The following is an 18880-nucleotide window of genomic DNA, read 5'->3' on the forward strand; positions in this document are numbered from 1 at the left end:
CTCTTTCCCCTAGCTAGCATATTCATGAGTCACTGCCCTGCCCTGGGTATGTAGATTAGGTATCTTAGGATATCTTAGCGCATATCTCAAGGATATCATATCTCCTGAGGGTATGTTCATTAAAAAGAGAATTCTCGATCAGAAAATAGTCTTCAAGTTCCAAAAGACTCTAGACCACTGTAGGAGATATTTGGGGACAAGATGATCCTCATGCCATTGAGCCTCTGTTCAACAAAGCAGGAGACAGGGGTTTGAGAGTCAGGGCTGGAGGCATTATAAATAGGCATAATGAAACAGCTCTGCATCTTATTTAATACACTTAGGTCTTACATGTGCAGTGAGTGTTTCTTTTTCAAAAAGGTGACCTTGTTACAACCATGCCTTCATCGTGCATTTCTGGAATTCCCAAGAGTCCCAAGCTTGAGAAAAAAAGGATCCCTTTGAAAGGGATCCTACTTGCTCAGACATGTGAACTCAGAGGTGCTTGTTTAGGGGAAAGACAACCCCACTGGAGCCAGGAGTCCAGCTGTCAACAGGAAGCAGGGCAAAGGCAGGGTGAGGAAACCCAGTGTAGACTCCCTTTCACCTCCTCTTTCTAAATCACCATGTCCCCATCCTCCCGACTCCCACGTGTAGGGCAGGATTATCTGTAGGAAGCAGATGTAATGAAAGCCCGTTATCAGCGCCAAATTTCTGACAATGAAGACTCTCCTTTCTCTGAAATTTTCAGGAGAGGCTATTTGAAGAGCTAAACTCCTTGCTCTTCTATGCTCCTTGCAAAGCCTTGAACTTCACTGACACAGTGATTCATTGCAAGTGGACTTCTGTTCCAAGTTTTTCCACTGGAGACAACACAATACCAATACCAGGCCTTGAAACTGCAGTACCTTCCCAAGAAATAATTTGGCTCTAGGCCTTTAGGGTTCAAAAGCAGTGATTTAGAATAAGAACAAACTTAAATACACATATTCTCAAATGGCTTATACATGTTCAATTTCTCACAAATTAATAGTAGCATAAGGATCAGCTTTAAGAATCAAACTTATGAAACAGTTATGTGACCAGGTGCTTTTCTAAAAACACGCAGACCCCACGTGCTGTGGAAGATGCTGTTGTTAATTGTGATGGCCAAGCTTCATTTTTCCCTTGAAGATGTTTGAAAACTATTCTTCCAAACAACATGAGTTATAGCAAAAGAACTGTGCATGTGTGTGTGTTATTCTAAAAATATATAATTTACTAATTTAGGTGTTTTTTTTCGATTCACAGTGGAATTTCAAACATCTGCAAAATACACCTTAGTAACTCCTGGCCAGCCTCCTTACATGTTTCATAAAACAATATGAACAAAAAAAAATATGAACAACATTTGATCAGATAACTCAGAAGAAATTTTTGCACTGCACATACACACAATTAGGTTAATGCAAGAGAAACAGAATATCAAGACCAATAAGAATAAAAAGAGTGGCTATGGCTGAGTATTAATTTTTATTTTGAGCTCCCTGAGAAGATGTAAGTTACATAATTCTCCTAATGAGAAAAATACCAGTTCCCCAGGGTCAACAGAGTTTTCTTGGCACTATCTTCTAAAAGAAACGTATCACCTGAACTTTATATGGGGAACAGTGAACCACATGTGTCCTACAACAAATGCAGAAACAGCTTTCAGGTCGCAAAAACTGAGATTAACTTTCCTGAAACTGAAGGCTATGGTATAAAAGGGCAACTTCATTAGGACTGTACAAAGAGTTGGCTAAATGAAGCCTTTCTTTCACCTAGGTTTACATGGTTTTAGAAAAGCTCTTCCGGGAGGATCCCGCATGCCGCGGAGCGGCTGGGCCCGTGGGCCATGGCCGCTGAGCTTGCGCGTCCGGCAACGGGGCCACGACAGTGAGAGGCCCACATATCGCAAAAAAAAAAAAAAAAAAAAAAGAAAAGAAAAGCTCTTCCTTCCTGGAACCAGAGACAGTCACAGGTTTATCTGGTGGGGAGAAGAATGAAGGAGGAAGAGACCAATGTTTACCAAGAAGATCTAGTCTTATGCCACGTCCTTGATCCATGTCACCTCGTTTAATCACACAACAAACCTATAAAGAAGGTATGGTGAACTCATCTCATCAAAGAGGGAACTGAGATTCAAAGGTGTTAAGGTGGTCAAGATCATGTAATTAAGATGTAGATGAGGCAGGAATTGGACCCAAGTGCGTCTGAACCCAAACCCTCTCTCTGCTCTCCTGCCTCTCTGTCAGTGCCCCTGTTAGGTCCAGAGCTGGACAGTGCAGGACACAGAAGGATGAGGAACTTGCTCTGCTGCCCTCAAGATACTTACAATCATCCAGTTGGACTAGGCAATCCATAAGGTGGTGTACTCTACGTATAAATAATATACTAAATAGTATGGAGCTCATAATAGCTGCAAATCTGGTGGGAAACTGTAGGTTCTGAACAAAGCATAAGAAGTGATATTTCGGGCTTCCCTGGTGGCGCAGTGGTTGGGAGTCCGCCTGCCGATGCAGGGGACACGGGTTCGTGCCGCGGTCCGGGAAGATCCCACATGCCGCGGAGCGGCTGGGCCCGCGAGCTACGGCCGCTGAGCCTGCGCGTCCGGAGCCTGTGCTCCGCAACGGGAGAGGCCACAGCGGTGAGAGGCCCGCGTGCCGCAAAAAAAAGAAGGAGAAGTGATATTTCAACACGTTTGATGAAAAATCTTAACTATGTCATCTGATCAATGGGTCTCCCCCTCAAAACATTGATAGAGATGCTGGCTTTTATGTTTAAAATAATGGTTATGCTGTAAAATAGAACATTCCCAGTAAAATAGAACATTACCAAAATATTCCCAGAAACTGATCAAACTTAAAAAGACAAACTACATGTGATATTTCTATATATTCTATATAGGGGAGTATGGTTGAGTAGACAATAATGAAATACATGTATAAGCAGCACAATAATAACCCCACTCTCACAGAGTAAATGTCACGTGATACTAATGGAATTGGCAATTGGCTCATCTATATCACACTGATCTCATCCATTGAGCTAAATGTCAGGCCTGCAATGAAAGATACCTTGGCAGAGTTTTAAAGTTCATGTCCAAAATCTCTGACTTTCTCTGGTTATCTCTAAGTTGGCTAAGAATTTCGTGACCACGAAACTGGGACCAGAGTCAAAAAAGCCAAAAAAGGCCAGGTGAAGCCCAGGCCAACTTTAGCTGGTGAGCACGAGGAAAAATAACAATAAGTCTTATTCTTCCCCCGCCCTTCCCCTGGGCTCCATCTCCAAACCCACATCTTAAAAAAGTAATGTTCTTAGGCAAGAGAATGCAATAATTATCCTTGAATTTATAAATCCTTTTAAACTGGAAATAATTGACAATGATCATATTAGACAGGGAACACTGTGATGGGTGTGCCTTTTGTGCATTTCTCAAGAGCTCCTGGTCCGGGAAGAGAGTGGCGGATGAAATCCAGCCTGCCCTCCACCTATCAAGCCAACCACAACTGCTCAGGCCTTCATCTACCCCATTAGCTGAGAGGAAAGGGTGCCATTTTTACAAATTCACCTGCCTTGCCTCAGGCTGTGTGCCCTAAGACAGCTTCTGCCCGTGGAAGCCCCTTCTAACAAGTCACAGAGTCACTGAACAGGCTACGAGTAGCTCTGATGGAAACCATATGAACTGGGTGGGCTCCAAGCATCTTCATTTTTCCAAAAAGGGAAGAAAGCTCCAAGTCCCCTCTTTAATAGCATCCCAGACTCCTCAGAACATGGCAGCCGTTTTTCCCCAGGTTCCATCAGGAATACACACTCACCCACTCTTTTGGCACAGAAACCAAATACTCTCAGCTCTCTGTGCTTCGGGCTTAATTCTTCCCACTGCCTCAATTATTTCCAGGTTGTTAAGTGGGGCATTTCGAGTGGCTTGTCAGGCGCCTGAGCCCCAGGGGGTCACTCAGTGCTGTGGAGAAGCAAGCCACTAAATATGCCTCTGGAATATTTTAGTCACTTCAAGAAAGATTAAGGTTCCAGAGAATGTCCTACAGCAGCTTTCAAATCTGCCCCACGCTGGGCTGTCATCTGGCAGGTGTCCCCAAGTGATTAGCGGTGACTAATTATGGTTCCCAGTAATTGTCCAGAGGAAAGAGAAAACAGGGCCAACTTACTGAGTACAATGATAGGCACTGTCTTTTTACAATTTAAACATTCTTGAAAACAACAAAGAAAGCCGTAAATGTCACCTCCACCTGTAAAGGATGGCACAAGAGAAACAGTGGCACTCCTAAGTATATTCCTTGAATATTTGGTATCTAATTTAACAATTTCCTGCTTTAATATTTAAAATGAATGCTTGTGGACATATATACACTACCAAATGTAAAATAGATAGTGGGAAGCAACTGCATAGCACAGGGAGATCAGCTCGGTGCTTTGTGACCACCTAGGTGGGTGGGATAGGGAGGGTGGGAGGGAGGGAGACGCAAGAGGGAGGAGATATGGGAACATACGTATATGTATAACTGATTCACTTTGTTATAAAGCAGAAACTAACTCACCATTGTAAAGCAATTATACTCCAATAAAGATGTTAAAAAAATAATAATAATAAATAAATAAATAAAATTAATGCTTGGTTATCCTTTCCCCACCCTTAGGTCACAATAGTTCACTTCATTTTTATTTTTTGCAACCTATATTCAGTGACACAAACTACAGATAACAATTTAATCTGCTTGTTTGTCCTTTGGTAAGTATCCTCAGCATGAATTTTTCAACCAGCTTTAAACTATCCCCATAACAAGATTCCTAAGGTCTTCTAAAGCACTGGATTTCATCTTTCCTTGCTGCCTTTTCTTTTTTCTTTTCTTATCTCTCCCTTTTCTTCTCTAGGAGTGATTATGGAAACAAATGTGTTTAAGATGCTTAATTTTTACTCTCTTGGCTTAGTAAATAGGTCAGTCACTTCTAAAAACTTAAAACACCATGTAAATATAAACTGACATGTAAAACAGGTTTATTCATATGAATGTTATATCTTAACTGCAAGAGTGCTATGGACTCAATGCACTGACATTTAATTTGAATCTTGCTATTGAATCACCTGAGTTCTCTCTGTCTTTTTTCTTTTTCCTTTTTTTTTTGCGGTACATGGGCCTCTCACTGTTGTGGCCTCTCCCGTTGTGGAGCGCAGGCTCAGCGGCCATGGGTCACGGGCCCAGCCGCTCCGCGGCATGTGGGATCTTCCCAGACCAGGGCACAAACCTGTGTCCCCTGCATCAGCAGGCGGAATCTCAACCACTGCGCCACCAGGGAAGCCCTCTCTGTCTTATATTCAATATGTTTTGACTTGAATGTTATGCTGATGGACAGCCACCTTTATTTCTAGAACCCGTTTTCCATGGTAGAATTTAGAGATGGAGATGTACGGTGGGTAATGAACGAGACTTAAACGTCCAGAAGCCTCACTCGGCTCTTCACTGTTTCTCTGATTAATCAGCCAATCCCGGCAAATTCATCCCTCTGTATCTTCATTTACTCACCACTGAAGTGGAGGTCTGATTCAACATTGATTACCTACAATGTGTGAGATCCAGCAAGGTGCTGGAAATACAACGAAGGAGAATACAAATTTTGACTGCCTTCCAGAATTTCAGGGTATAGAGAGGAAAAATACAAATGAAGAGAGGCAAAACACGTGGAGGTGGCATAAATGTTTTACAACGGAAACCCCTCTGAGTTAAGACAACCACTTGCATGGAACAGTAACTCTCTTCCTGATGGGCTAGGAGTCTTTCCTCTGGACCCAGACCAGACCATTAGTCAGGAACCAGGTGAACGGATGAGGGCAGGATGCGCAGTGACTGCAGGTCAAGGTCAGAGGCTTTCAACTGTAGACACTCAAAGAAGGAGACTCAGAGACTGTTAGAGTTTGACTGAGGAAGGTCACTCAGGCAGTATCCACACCAAAGGGTTGTCATGGCGATTAAAGGGCTTAATGTCTAGAAAGCATTCTGAAGAGTATCTGGCACCTTGCTACATGCTATGTAAGGTTTGCTGCTGCCATAATTAATATTATTGTTATGATTATTATTAAACTAAGTGAATGGGCCCATCTTGTGTTCAATGTGTCCTTTATTTCTAATAAACACAAGATCTCATTATGGGAAAAATATATTTAATCACTCTTCTTGATGGCATTCCAGATTTCAGTGATGCGTTCATCCTTCTTTTTGAACATGTGGTGTGAGTGCATTTTTATATATTCTACAGGTCCATAACCCACCGTCTGAAGTTCTTAGGGCCTGATATGATTGCAATTCAGATTTTGGGGGATTTAGAATGTAACACGGTATGCCATGGGTTACGTGGGTTGCAACACCTCATGTTGTGTAATGCTCCATCAAGGTCTGGGGCAGTCCCCGGTGGTTAAAGACAGGAATATTTTTGCAAAGAGATGGATGAATATTCACACAAGAAGAAGCTTCTCACCAGTCCTGGTTAGATTCTGAATGAATTAGGTCAAGTGAGGTTTTGTCTTAAAATGGGTTATAAAGAAAGTTTCCAGAGCTTTTTAGATTTCGGTACTGCAGATAAGAGATGGTAGATCTGCAGTTGTAAAGTACAAAGGGAACATTCACATCCCCCTACAGACTGGAGTAAAGGCAAATCTTATGTGGGGAATCAAGTAAAAATTGCAAATAACCAGATTAACCTTCCAAAATCCTTGAGAGTGACTGCATAATACTGCCAGTGTTAGACTAGGTCACTGCGTCCTCAGCTGAGCTCTAGAAGGAGCTGGTTTATTATATTAGTGGTGATGTTGAATGAAAGATATACATCTTTGAACCTAGAATCACTCCAGCCACTCACAAGGCATTGAGATGATCTATTTATGAGAAGGACAAAGCCTAAGAAACCCAAAGCACTAGGCCTCTGATCTTCTGCCCTTTCTGGAACAATACAGCCATTAATGGTTGGCAGAAATGCCCGCTCATTTAAAAAGCAAAACAAAACATAACAAAAACAAGAAAATCTTTTGTGCATGTGTACGTGTGTGTATATAAGGCATCGAGTATAGTTGAAAATATATATTAAATGCCCTTTTGATTTTAGCATCACTGGATTTATTATGTTTGTTTTATTTGAATTGTTTTCTTCGGTAGACTTTAAATTCAATGAGTTTATGCTGTCTTGTTCACCACTGCATCCCCAGAGCCAAGCATCATACCTGTTTTCAATAAATATTTGTATATCAAGAGGCAGTATCGCATAATGTTTAAGAGCACAGATTCTGTAGGTTTGAATCCCTGCTCTGCCACTCCAGCTGTGAAACCATGGGCAACCTCTCTGTGTAATCATACTTACTGTATCAACCTAGGTGGACTAAGCTATATTCTAACAACAAACTCCCAGATTCCAGGGGCTTAAAGCAGCAAAGGCTTTTCTTGTTGTTGCAGTCACATTGCATGTTTATCACAGGTCACCCAGGACCCTGCTCTGTGTCATCCTTGCACTCAGTCTGTGAGCCAAACTGTCTGAATGATACACCTGGCACACTGCCAGTTGCCCAAGCAGAGTGAAAAGAACATTCTTCAGTGTCGAATACTGGTAATTAAATGCTTGGCCTGGAAGTGACACAGGTCACTTCTGCTTATATCAATACATTGGGCGGAACTAGACAGAAGGATCCAGGGAATACAACCCTGCCACGTGCCCAGGAGGTAGAAAGGCAGAAAGACACTGCCCTCATAGGGTTGTCATGGTGATTAAAGGGCTTAATGTCTAGAAAGCATTCAGAAGAGTATGAGGCAACTTGCTTCAGGCTATGTTATATTATTATATATATTATACTGCTGTTATATTATTATTATATATATATTATAATATATATATAATATATTATATATATATATTATTATTACTACTGAATACAAATTTTTTGGAGGCCAATAACAACTCACCTTTCAAGCTTCTCTTTACTGACCTGAATTTGGCTAAAGGTTTCCTGGTGGTTTGATACACTGTTCCCCTTTAGCTACCAGTGACTGCCAGTGTCCCATCTAGCAGAGCCTTACTTATCTTCAGCACAGACAAAGGGCAGCCCTCGGGGTGCCCCTCCAGCCTCACCTGTCTTAAGATGACTTTTGCAGCCCAGCTGGATGTAGAAAGGCAATCCAGGGGAAAATGCCAAAGGTTAACTGACCCCCTAATAACTTGTAGGTGTTGCCTGCTGTGAAGCTCCGGGTTCTAAATGTGCTTCATACAAAAATATTTATGCTGCAAGCTGTAGCATGCAAACAGCAATCTGCATTATTGGTTTCAGATGCCAATTTTCTCCAGCTCTGGTTCTCCTTTGTGTTATGTAAACAAATCCCAACCATCTGGACCACAACAAGCCACACTGAAGTATGTGCTCAGTCCTTGCAAAAGCATCAAATCAAAATACAATCTCACAGAATTCTGCCTAACGAAAAATTGGAGTGAACATCACGGTCTCACGAAGCTGTTTGAAAAAAATGTTCTGTAGGTGTCAGAACTTAGAATTTTAAATAGGATAGCAGAAATGAGCATCTCAGAATATTTATCATACTGATAAGCAGAAACAAACATAACCAGAAGATCATCTCCTATGGCCTATGGCCTTACCTATATTAAGAGCAGGCCAAGTCAGTACGTTCCAAATTACCTCAAAAAGGAAAAGGGCTTAGGAAAAGTGTCTCAGACAGATGGGAAAACTGAGAAGAGATTACTGCAAGACTTAACCATGATTGTCAGAAAACAAGAGCTTTATAAATTCCCACTCAGCTAAGGAAAATGTATGCTTTATAATAATTGAACAAACAAGCTAAACTCTAGGCCATCAATATTAAGAAACAATGAATCGGGGTTTCCCTGGTGGCGCAGTGGTTGAGAGTCCGCCTGCCGATGCAGGGGACACGGGTTCATGCCCCGGTCCGGGAAGATCCCACAAGCCGCGGAGCAGCTGGGCCTGTGAGCCATGGCCGCTGAGCCTGCGCATCTGGAGCCTGTGCTCCGCAACGGGAGAGGCCACAGCAGTGAGAGGTCCGCGTACCGCAAAAAAAAAAAAAAAAACCCCAATGAATCAAAAGTCTGTTTGCCAGAAAAGAAAACTTCACCCAAGCAAGTTACATATCTTACAACCTAACCACCTGGACCTCTGAAATGAAAACCAAGCATCATTTCTGATGTCTTATCTCTCAGATAATTCCAGGCTGCTGAAGCCAAATACTTTAGACAATCCCCATGGCCAGCCTTGCCCACAGGCAAATACAAGTGCTGGAAAGCATTCTTGATCCTTTTCCCTCTACCTAAAAATATCTGCCACCAACTTTGCACAGTGCCCCCAATGTCCACCCTTTGGGAAAGATAAACATCATCAGAATTCCTGGCTCAGATTCATGAACTTTGAACACTGTGGGAAGGATATCCTGAGAGAATGACGTACAAGGCAAGTGAGCTTTATTAAGCTAGTTGGGGGGGGGGGGGATGGAGGTAAAGAGAGGAATAGAAAGGTCTGGAATATAAAGAGAAACATGTGGCAGTAAAAATGGGAGGCATGAGCCTCCCCAAACACTTTTTTTCCTAGAGTCCCAGTGATCGTGCCTCTATTATCAATTCATTTGGTATCTGATCATCTTGCTTTGTCACCCTAAACCCTGTATATATAATTAAATCAAAACTGAATCTGGATCAGATTATTTGATATCCCAGAGACCATCCACAGAATGGGGGCTATAAAATCACACCAAGCCGGAAGACTTTCTGTCTAATTTAATAACTTTCATTGGGTAGGCATGGGCCAATTATAAAATTCACATCCTTGGCTATAAAGACGTAAATCTAAATCATTTGAAACCGTTTCCACTGAACTACATCTTATTGATTTCATCTCAATATTTTATCAAGGTCACTTTAAAACCCAATACTATTTGTTAAGTTGCGATTTACCAACTTCGCACACAAATTAAATGAGAATATTTGGTAATCCATTATTCAGTCACAGATCAGACTATCAAAATAGATGGGGGCAGATTCCCGAGAACTCACCCCAGGCCTCTGTCTTTCTACGTAACCAATTCTGGTTCAGCTGATAAACCATTCTTGAGCAGCCTTCCTGACTGAGATTAGCTCCTTCCTAAATCTCCTTGTTTCAATCTACTGAGAATGATTTAATCAGGAAAGAATCGAAACACCCATTAAACCTCTAAGGGGGAGACCTTCAAGATGGCAGAGGAGTAAGATGCGGAGATCACCTTCCTCCCCACAAATACACCAGAAATACATCTACACGTGGAACAACTCCTACAGAACACCTACTGAATGCTGGCAGAAGACCTCAGACCTCCCAAAAGATGTACCTGGGTAGGCATGTACCAGGTACCATGTACCTGGGTAGGCAAAAGAAAAAAGAAAAAACAGAGACAAAAGAATAGGGATGGGACCTGCACCAGTGGGAGGGAGCTGTGAAGGAGGAAAGGTTTCCATGCACCAGAAGCCCCTTCGCGGGCAGAGACTGCGGGTGGTGGAGGGGGGAAGCTTCAGAGCCACAGAGGAGAGCACAGCCACAGGGGTGCAGAGGGCAAAGCAGAGAGATTCCCGCACAGAGGATCGGGGCCGACCAGCACTCACCATCCAGAGAGGCTTGTCTGCTCACCCGCTGGGGCGGGCAGGGCTGGGAGCTGAGGCTCGGGCTTCGGTCAGAGCGCAGGGAGAGGACTGGGGTTGGTGGCGTGAACACAGCCTGAAGGGGGCTAGTGCACCACAGCTAGCCAGGAGGGAGTCCAGGGAAAAGTCTGGAGCTGCCCAAGAGGCAAGAGACCATTGTTTTGGGGAGCACAAGGAGAGGGGATTCAGAGCGCCACCTACACGAGCTCCAGAGACGGGTGCGAGCCGCAGCTATCAGCTCAGACAGCAGGGACGGGCATGAGACGCTAAGGCTGCTGCTGCTGCCACCAAGAAGCCTGTGTTCGAGCACAGGTCACTATCCACACGTCCCCTACTGGGAGCCTGTGCAGCCTGCCACTGCCAGGGTCCAGCGATCAGAGACAACTTCCTGGAGAGAATGCACGGCGTGCCTCAGGCTGGTGCAACATCACTCCGGCCTCTGCCACTGCAGGCTCACCCCACACCCATACCCCTCCCTTCCCCCGGCCTAAGTGAGCCAGAGCCCCTCGAATCAGCTGCTCCTTTAACCCCCTCCTGTCTGGGCAGGAACAGATGCCTGAGGGCAACCTACACACAGAGGCGGGGCCAAATCCAAAGCTGAACCCCGGGAGCTGTGAGAACAAAAAAGAGAAAGGGGAATCTCTCCCAGCAACCTCAGGAGCAGAGGATTAAAGCTCCACAATCAACCTGATGTACCTGCATCTGTGGAATAACTGAATAGACAATGAATCGTCCCAAATTGAGGCAGTGGACTTCGGAGCAACTGTAGACCTGGGGTTTGCTTTCTGCATCTAATTTCTTTCTGGTTTTCTGTTTATCTTAGTTTAGTATTTAAAGTTTATTATCATTGGTAGCTTTGTTCATTGATTTGGTTGCTCTCTTCCTTTTTTTTATACATATATATAGATACACATTTTTTTCCTTTTTCTCTTTTTCTGAGTGTGTATGTGTATGCTTCTTTGTGGGATTTTGTCTCTATAGCTTTGCTTTTACCATTTGTCCTAGAGATCTGTCCATCCATTTTTGTTTTTTATTTTTTAGTATAGTTTTTAGGATTTGTTAAAATTGGTGCATTTGTTTTTTGGTTTGGTTGCTCTCTTCTTTCTTTTTTTTATTACTTTTTAATTTTTTTATTTTTAATAATATTTTTTATTTTAATAACTTTTAATTTATTTTACTTTATTTTATTTTATTTTATTCTTTATTCTTTCTTTTTTTCTCCCTTTTCTTCTGAGCCATATGGCTGAAAGGGTCTTGGTGATCTGGACGAGTGTCAGGCCTGTGCCTCTGAGGTGGGAGAGCCAAGTTCAGGACATTGGTCCACCAGAGACCTCCTGGCTTCACATAATATGAAATGGCAAAAGCCCTCCCAGAGATCACCATCTCAACGCTAAGACCCAGCTCCTCTCAACGACCAGCAAGCTACAGTGCTGGACACCCTTAGCCAAACAACTAGCAAGACAGAAACACAACCCCATGCATTAGCAGAGAGGCTGCCTAAAATCATAATAAGGTCACAGACACCCCATAACACACCACAGGATGCGGTCCTGTCCACCAGAAAGACAAGATCCAGCCTCACCCACCAGAACAGAGGCACCAGTCCCCTCCACCAGGAAGCCTACACAACCCACTGAACCAACCTTAGCCACTGGGGGCAGACACCAAAAACAACGGGAACTAAGAACATGCAGCCTGTGAAGAGAAGACCCCAAACACAGTAAGTTAAGCAAAATGAGAAGACAGAGAAACACACAGCAGATGAAGGAGCAAGGTAAAAACCCACCAGAACTAACAAATGAAGAGAAAATAGGCAGTCTACCTGAAAAAGAACTCAGATTAATGATAGTAAAGATGATCCAAAATCTTGGAAATAGAATGGAGAAAATACAAGAAACGTGTAACAAGGACCTAGAAGAACTAAAGAGCAAACAAACAGTGATGAACAACACAATAAATGAAATTTAAAATTCTCTAGAAGGAATCAATAGCAGAATAACTGAGGCAGAAGAACGGATAAGGGACCTGGAAGATAAAATAGTGGAAATAACTACCGTAGAGCAGAATAAAGAAAAAAGAATGAAAAGAACTGAGGACAGTCTCAGAGACCTCTGGGACAACATTAAACGCACCAACATTCAAATTATAGGGGTCCCAGGAGAAGAAGAGAAAAAGAAAGGGACTGAGAAAATATTTGAAGAGATTATAGTTAAAACTTCCCTAATATGGGAAAGGAAATGGTCAGTCAAGTCCAGGAAGCACAGAGAGTCCAATACAGGATAAATCCAAGGAGAAACAAGCCAAGACACATATTAATCAAACTATCAGATATTAACTACAAAGAAAAAATATTAAAAGCAGCAAGGAAAAAAACAACAAATAACATACAAGGGAATCCCCATAAGGTTAACAGCTGATCTTTCAACAGAAACTCTGCAAGCCAGAAGAGAGTGACAGGACATATTTAAAGTGATGAAAGGGAAGAACCTACAACCAAGATTACCCTACCCAGCAAGGATCTCATTCAGATTCAGGGAGAAATTAAAACCTTTACAGACAAGCAAACGCTAAGAGAATTCAGCACTAGCAAACCAGCTTTACAACAAATGCTAAAGGAACTACTCTAGGCAGGAAACACAAGAGAAGGAAAAGACCTACAATAACAAACCCAAAACAATTAAGAAAATGGTAATAAGAACATACATTTCGATAATTACCTTACATGTAAATGGATTAAATGCTCCAACCAAGAGACATAGACTGGCTGAATGGAAACAAAACAAGATCTGTATATATGCTTTCTACAAGAGACCCACTTCAGACCTAGGGACACATACAGACTGAAAGTGAGGGGATGGAAAAAGATATTCCATGCAAATGGAAATCAAAAGAAAGCTGGAGTAGCAATTCTCATATCAGACAAAATAGACTTTAAAATAAAGACTATTACAAGAGACAAAGAAGGACACAACATAATGATCAAGGGATCAATCCAAGAAGAAGATATAACAATTGTAAATGTTTATGCACCCAACATAGGAGCATCTCAGTACATAAGGCAAATGCTAACAACCAAGAAAGGGGAAATTGACAGTAACACAATCATAGTAGGGGACTTTAACACCCCACTTTCACCAATGGACACATCATCCAAAATGAAAATAAATAAGGAAACACAAGCTTTAAATGATACATTAAGCAAGATGGACTTAATTGATATTTAGAGGACATTCCATCCAAAAACAACAGAATACACTTTCTTCTCAAGTGCTCATGGAACATTCTCCAGGAGAGATCATATCTTGGGTCACAAATCAAGCATTGGTAAATATAAGAAAATTGAAATCGTATCAAGTATCTTTTCTGACCACAAAGCTATGAGACTAGATATCAATTACAGGAAAAAAATCTGTAAAAAATAAAAACACATGGAGGCTAAACAATACACTACTTAATAACCAAGAGATCACTGAAGAAATCAAAGAGGAAATTAAAAAATACCTAGAAACAAACGACAATGGAGACACAACAACCCAAAACCTATGGGATGCAGCAAAAGCAGTTCTAAGAGGGAAGTTTATAGCAATACAATCCTTCCTCAAGAAACAAGAAACATCTCAAATAAACAACCTAACCATACACCTAAAGCAATTAGAGAAGAACAATAAATCTGCAAAGTTAGCAGAAGGAAACAAATCATAAAGATGAGATCAGAAATAAATGAAAAAGAAATGAAGGAAACGATAGTAAAGATCACTAAAACTAAAACGTGGTTCTTTGAGAAGATAAACAAAATTGATAAAACCATTAGCCAGACTCATCAAGAAAAAAAGGGAGAGACTCAAATCAACAGAATTAGAAATGAAAAAGGAGAAGTAACTACTGACTCTGCAGAAATACAAAAGATCATGAGAGATTACTACAAGCAACTATATGCCAATAAAATGGACGACCTGGAAGAAATGGACAAATTCATCGAAAAGCACAACCTTCCAAGACTGAACCAGGAAGAAGTAGAAAATATGAACAGACCAATCACAAGCACTGAAATTAAAACCGTGATTAAAAATCTTCCAACAAACAGAAGCCCAGAATCAGATGGCTTCACAGGTGAATTCTATCAGACATTTAGAGAAGAGCTAACACCTATCCTTCTCAAACTCTTCCAGAATACAGCAGAGGGAGGAACACTCCCAAACTCATTCTACGAGGCCACCATCACCCTAGGTACCAAAACCAGACAAAGATGTCACAAGGAAAGAAAACCAGAGGCCAGTATCACTGATCAACATAGATGCAAAAATCGTCAACAAAATACTGGCAAACAGAATCCAACAGCACATTAAAAGGATCATACACCATGACCAAGTGGTGTATCCCAGGAATGCAAGGATTTTTCAATATATGCAAGTCAATCAATGTGATACAAGTCACAATATATGCAAGTCAATCAATGTGATACACCATATTAACAAATTGGAGGCAAAAATCCATAGGATCATCTCAATCGATGCAGAGAAAGCTTTCGAAAAAATTCAACACCCATTTATGATAAAAACCCTCCAGAAAAGTAGGCATAGAGGGAACTTTCCTCAACATAATAAAGGCCATATATGACAAACCCACAGCCAACATCATTCTCAATGGTGAAAAACTGAAACCATTTCCTCTAAGATCAGGAACAAGACAAGGTTCTCCACTCTCACTACTATTTTTTTTTTTTTTTTTTCTTGCGTTATGCGGGCCTCTCACTGTTGTGGCCTCTCCCATTTGCGGAGCACAGGCTCCGGACGCGCAGGCTCAGCGGCCATGGCTCACGGGCCCAGCCGCTCCGCGGCATGTGGGATCTTCCCGAAACGGGGCACGAACCCGCGTCTCCTACATCGGCAGGCGGACTCTCAAGCACTGCGCCACCAGGGAAGCCCTCTCACTACTATTAATCAACATAGTTTTGGAAGTTTTAGCCACAGCAATCAGAGAAGAAAAAGAAAATAAATAAAAAAGAAATGAAAGGAATCCAAATTGGAAAAGAAGAAGTAAAGCTGTCAGTGTTTGCAGATGACATGATACTATACATAGAGAATCATAAAGATGTTACCAGAAAACTACTAGAGCTTATCAATGAAGATGGTATAGTGGCAGGTACAAAATTAATGCACAGAAATCTCTTGCATTTCTTTACACTAATGATGAAAAATCTGAAAGAGAAATTAAGGAAACACTCTCATTTACCATTTGCAACAAAAAGAATAAAATACCTAGGAATAAGCCTACCTGAGGAGACAAAAGACCTGTATGCAGAAAACTATAAGACACTGATGAAAGAAATTAAAGATGATACAGACAGATGGAGAGAGATAGCATGTTCTTGGATTGGAAGAATCAACATTGTGAAAATGACTATACTACCCAAAGCAGTGTACAGATTCAATGCAATCCCTATCAAACTACCAATGGCATTTTTCACAGAACTAGAACAAAAAATTTCACAATTTGTATGGAAACACAAAAGACCCCAAATAGCCAAAGCAATCTTGAGAAGGAAACACGGAGCTGGAGGAATCAGGCTCCCTGACTTCAGACTATACTACGAAACTACAGTAATCAAGACAGTATGGTACTGGCACAAAAACAGAAATATAGATCACTGGAATAGGGTAGAAAGCCCAGAGATAAACCCATGAATGCACGAATGGTCACCTTATTTTTGATAAAGGAGGCAAGGATATACAATGGAGAAAAGACAGCCTCTTCACTAAGTGGTGCTGGGAAAACTGGACAGGTACATGTAAAAGAATGAGATTAGATCACTCCCTAACACCATACACAAAAATAAGCTCAAAATGGATTAAAGACCTAAATGTAAGGCCAGACACTATAAAACTCTTAGAGGAAAACATAGGCAGAACACTCTATGACATAAATCACAGTAAGATCCTTTTTGACCCACCTCCTAGAGAAATGGAAATAAAAATAAACAAATGGGACCTAATGAAATTTAAAAGCTTTTGCACCACAAAGGAAACCATAAACAAGACGAAAAGACAACCCTCAGAATGGGAGAAAATATTTGCAAATGAAGCAACTGACCAAGGATTAATCTCCAAAATTTACAAGCAGCTCATGCAGCTCAATATCAAAAAAGCAAACAACCCAATCCAAAAATGGGCAGAAGACCTAAATAGACATTTCTCCAAAGAAGATATACAGACTGCCAACAAACACATGAAAGAATGCTCAACATCACTAATCATTAGAGAAATGCAAATCAAAACTACAATGAGGTATCACCTCACACCAGTCACAATGGCCATCATCAAAAAATCTACAAACAATAAATGCTGGAGGGAGTGTGGAGAAAAGGGAACCCTCTTGCACTGTTGATGGAATGTAAATTGATACAGCCACTATGGAGAACAGTAGGGAGGTTCCTTAAAAAACTAAAAATAGAACTACCATATGACCCAACAATCCCACTTCAATATGCCAAGATCCCCAACAATCTCGGCATATACCCCAAGGAAACCATAATTCAAAAAGAGTCATGTACCACAATGTTCACTGCAGCTCTATTTACAATAGCCAGGACATGGAAGCAACCTAAGTGCCCATCAACAGATGAATGGATAAAGAAGATGTAGCACATATATACAATGGAATATTACTCAGCCACAAAAAGAAATGAAATCGAGTTATTTGTAGTGAGGTGGATGGACCTAGAGTCTGTCATACAGAGTGAATTAAGTCAGAAAGAGAAAAACAAATACTGTATGCTAACACATAGATATGGAATCTAAAAAGAAAAAAATGTACTGAAGAACCTAGGTGCAGGACAGGAATAAAGACACAGACATAGAGAATGGACTTGAGGACATGGCGGGGGCAAGGGTAAGCTGGGACAAAGTGAGTGAGTGGCATGGACTTTTATATACTATCTAATGTAAAATAGATAGCTAGTGGGAAGCCGCGGCATAGCACAGGGAGATCAGCTCTGTGCTTTGTGACCCCCTAGAGGGGTGGGATAGGGAGGGTGGGAGGGAGATGCAAGAGGGAGGAGATATGGGGATATATGTATACGTATAGCTGATTCACTTTGTTATAAAGCAGAAACTAACACACCATTGTAAAACAATTATACTCCAATAAAGACGTTAAAGTAAAAAAAACTCTAAGGAAAATCCTTCTAATTGTTGATATTTAAATAGATGAGCGAACAAGAAAACACGGAACTTTGTTTCATAACTAACACCAGGTAGATTTCAGGGGAAATGACTTGCTCTGAATAAATTATAATCTGTGTTATAACCTGGTTATAATCCAAGAGTAAAATTCCCAGTTTCTTTCCAAAAGGCTATGTGTCATTTTCTTACTTCAAATAGTCTGCTGATGATAGCTCTGGAGGTTCTAATCACATATAATTCCTTGGACTTCAAGGTATTTTTAGCCCATCATTTCAACTGTTCAACTCCAAAATAATATTATTATAAAACTACCTTTATATGGCTTGAAATAATTCCTAATCCTCTGGGCTATCAAGATTGCTTACAAAACCAATAAAATTCAGAACAAAGACTTCCAGTAACTGTGTTCAGGCAACAGAGTTTGGACTTCAGCAGTTGGCAAAAACAGTCCAAGTTTGTGAAACAGCGATCATAAATCCTACTCTTAATCTCACACAGAGCTATACTTTAATGTAGAAAAAAAAAGCCTCTTTCCCCCCAAAAATGTTGGCTATGTTTTACAACGTAGCCTAGTAATGGATTTTACAATTAGAAGTCCACATCCGCAAGGGAAGGTTTGATCCATTTAGACTCTGCTGTTAAAACGTCAGAGAAATCCGAAGCAAACTTTCGCAAGACCTCCAAAAGGAATATTTATTCTGATGGCCAAGAATGCTTCCACTAAATCAAGCTGACTCTTAAAATGGAAGCTTCATATTCTGGAAAATGCTTGTACATAGACAACCTCATTCCCTAATTATTTCAAATCAAGGAGTTAAGCATTTTCACGCAAATTCTTACAACACACTCAAAACAATTCTACCCACTTGAGCAAAGCAAGTCTCATATGGCCAACCAATTTACCTTTCTGATAAGTGCTGCAGGCCTTGGGGCCCAATTTAAGAAACTATTGTTAGAACAGTCATCAAACTGCAGGAAGAGTAAGGGGGAAAGAGAGCTTCTGCTGCGTAGGG

General features: G+C 41.2%; 1 protein-coding gene across 1 annotated transcript in view; it reads right to left on the reverse strand.

Moving 5' to 3' along the window:
* Positions 1–18880, reverse strand: part of RCAN2 (regulator of calcineurin 2) — a 277388-nt gene that overhangs the window by 211059 nt on the left and 47449 nt on the right. The window lies entirely within an intron of this gene.

Source organism: Lipotes vexillifer, unplaced genomic scaffold (assembly GCF_000442215.2).
Source record: "Lipotes vexillifer unplaced genomic scaffold, Lipotes_vexillifer_v1.1 scaffold147, whole genome shotgun sequence".
NCBI classification, from domain to species: domain Eukaryota; kingdom Metazoa; phylum Chordata; class Mammalia; order Artiodactyla; family Lipotidae; genus Lipotes; species Lipotes vexillifer.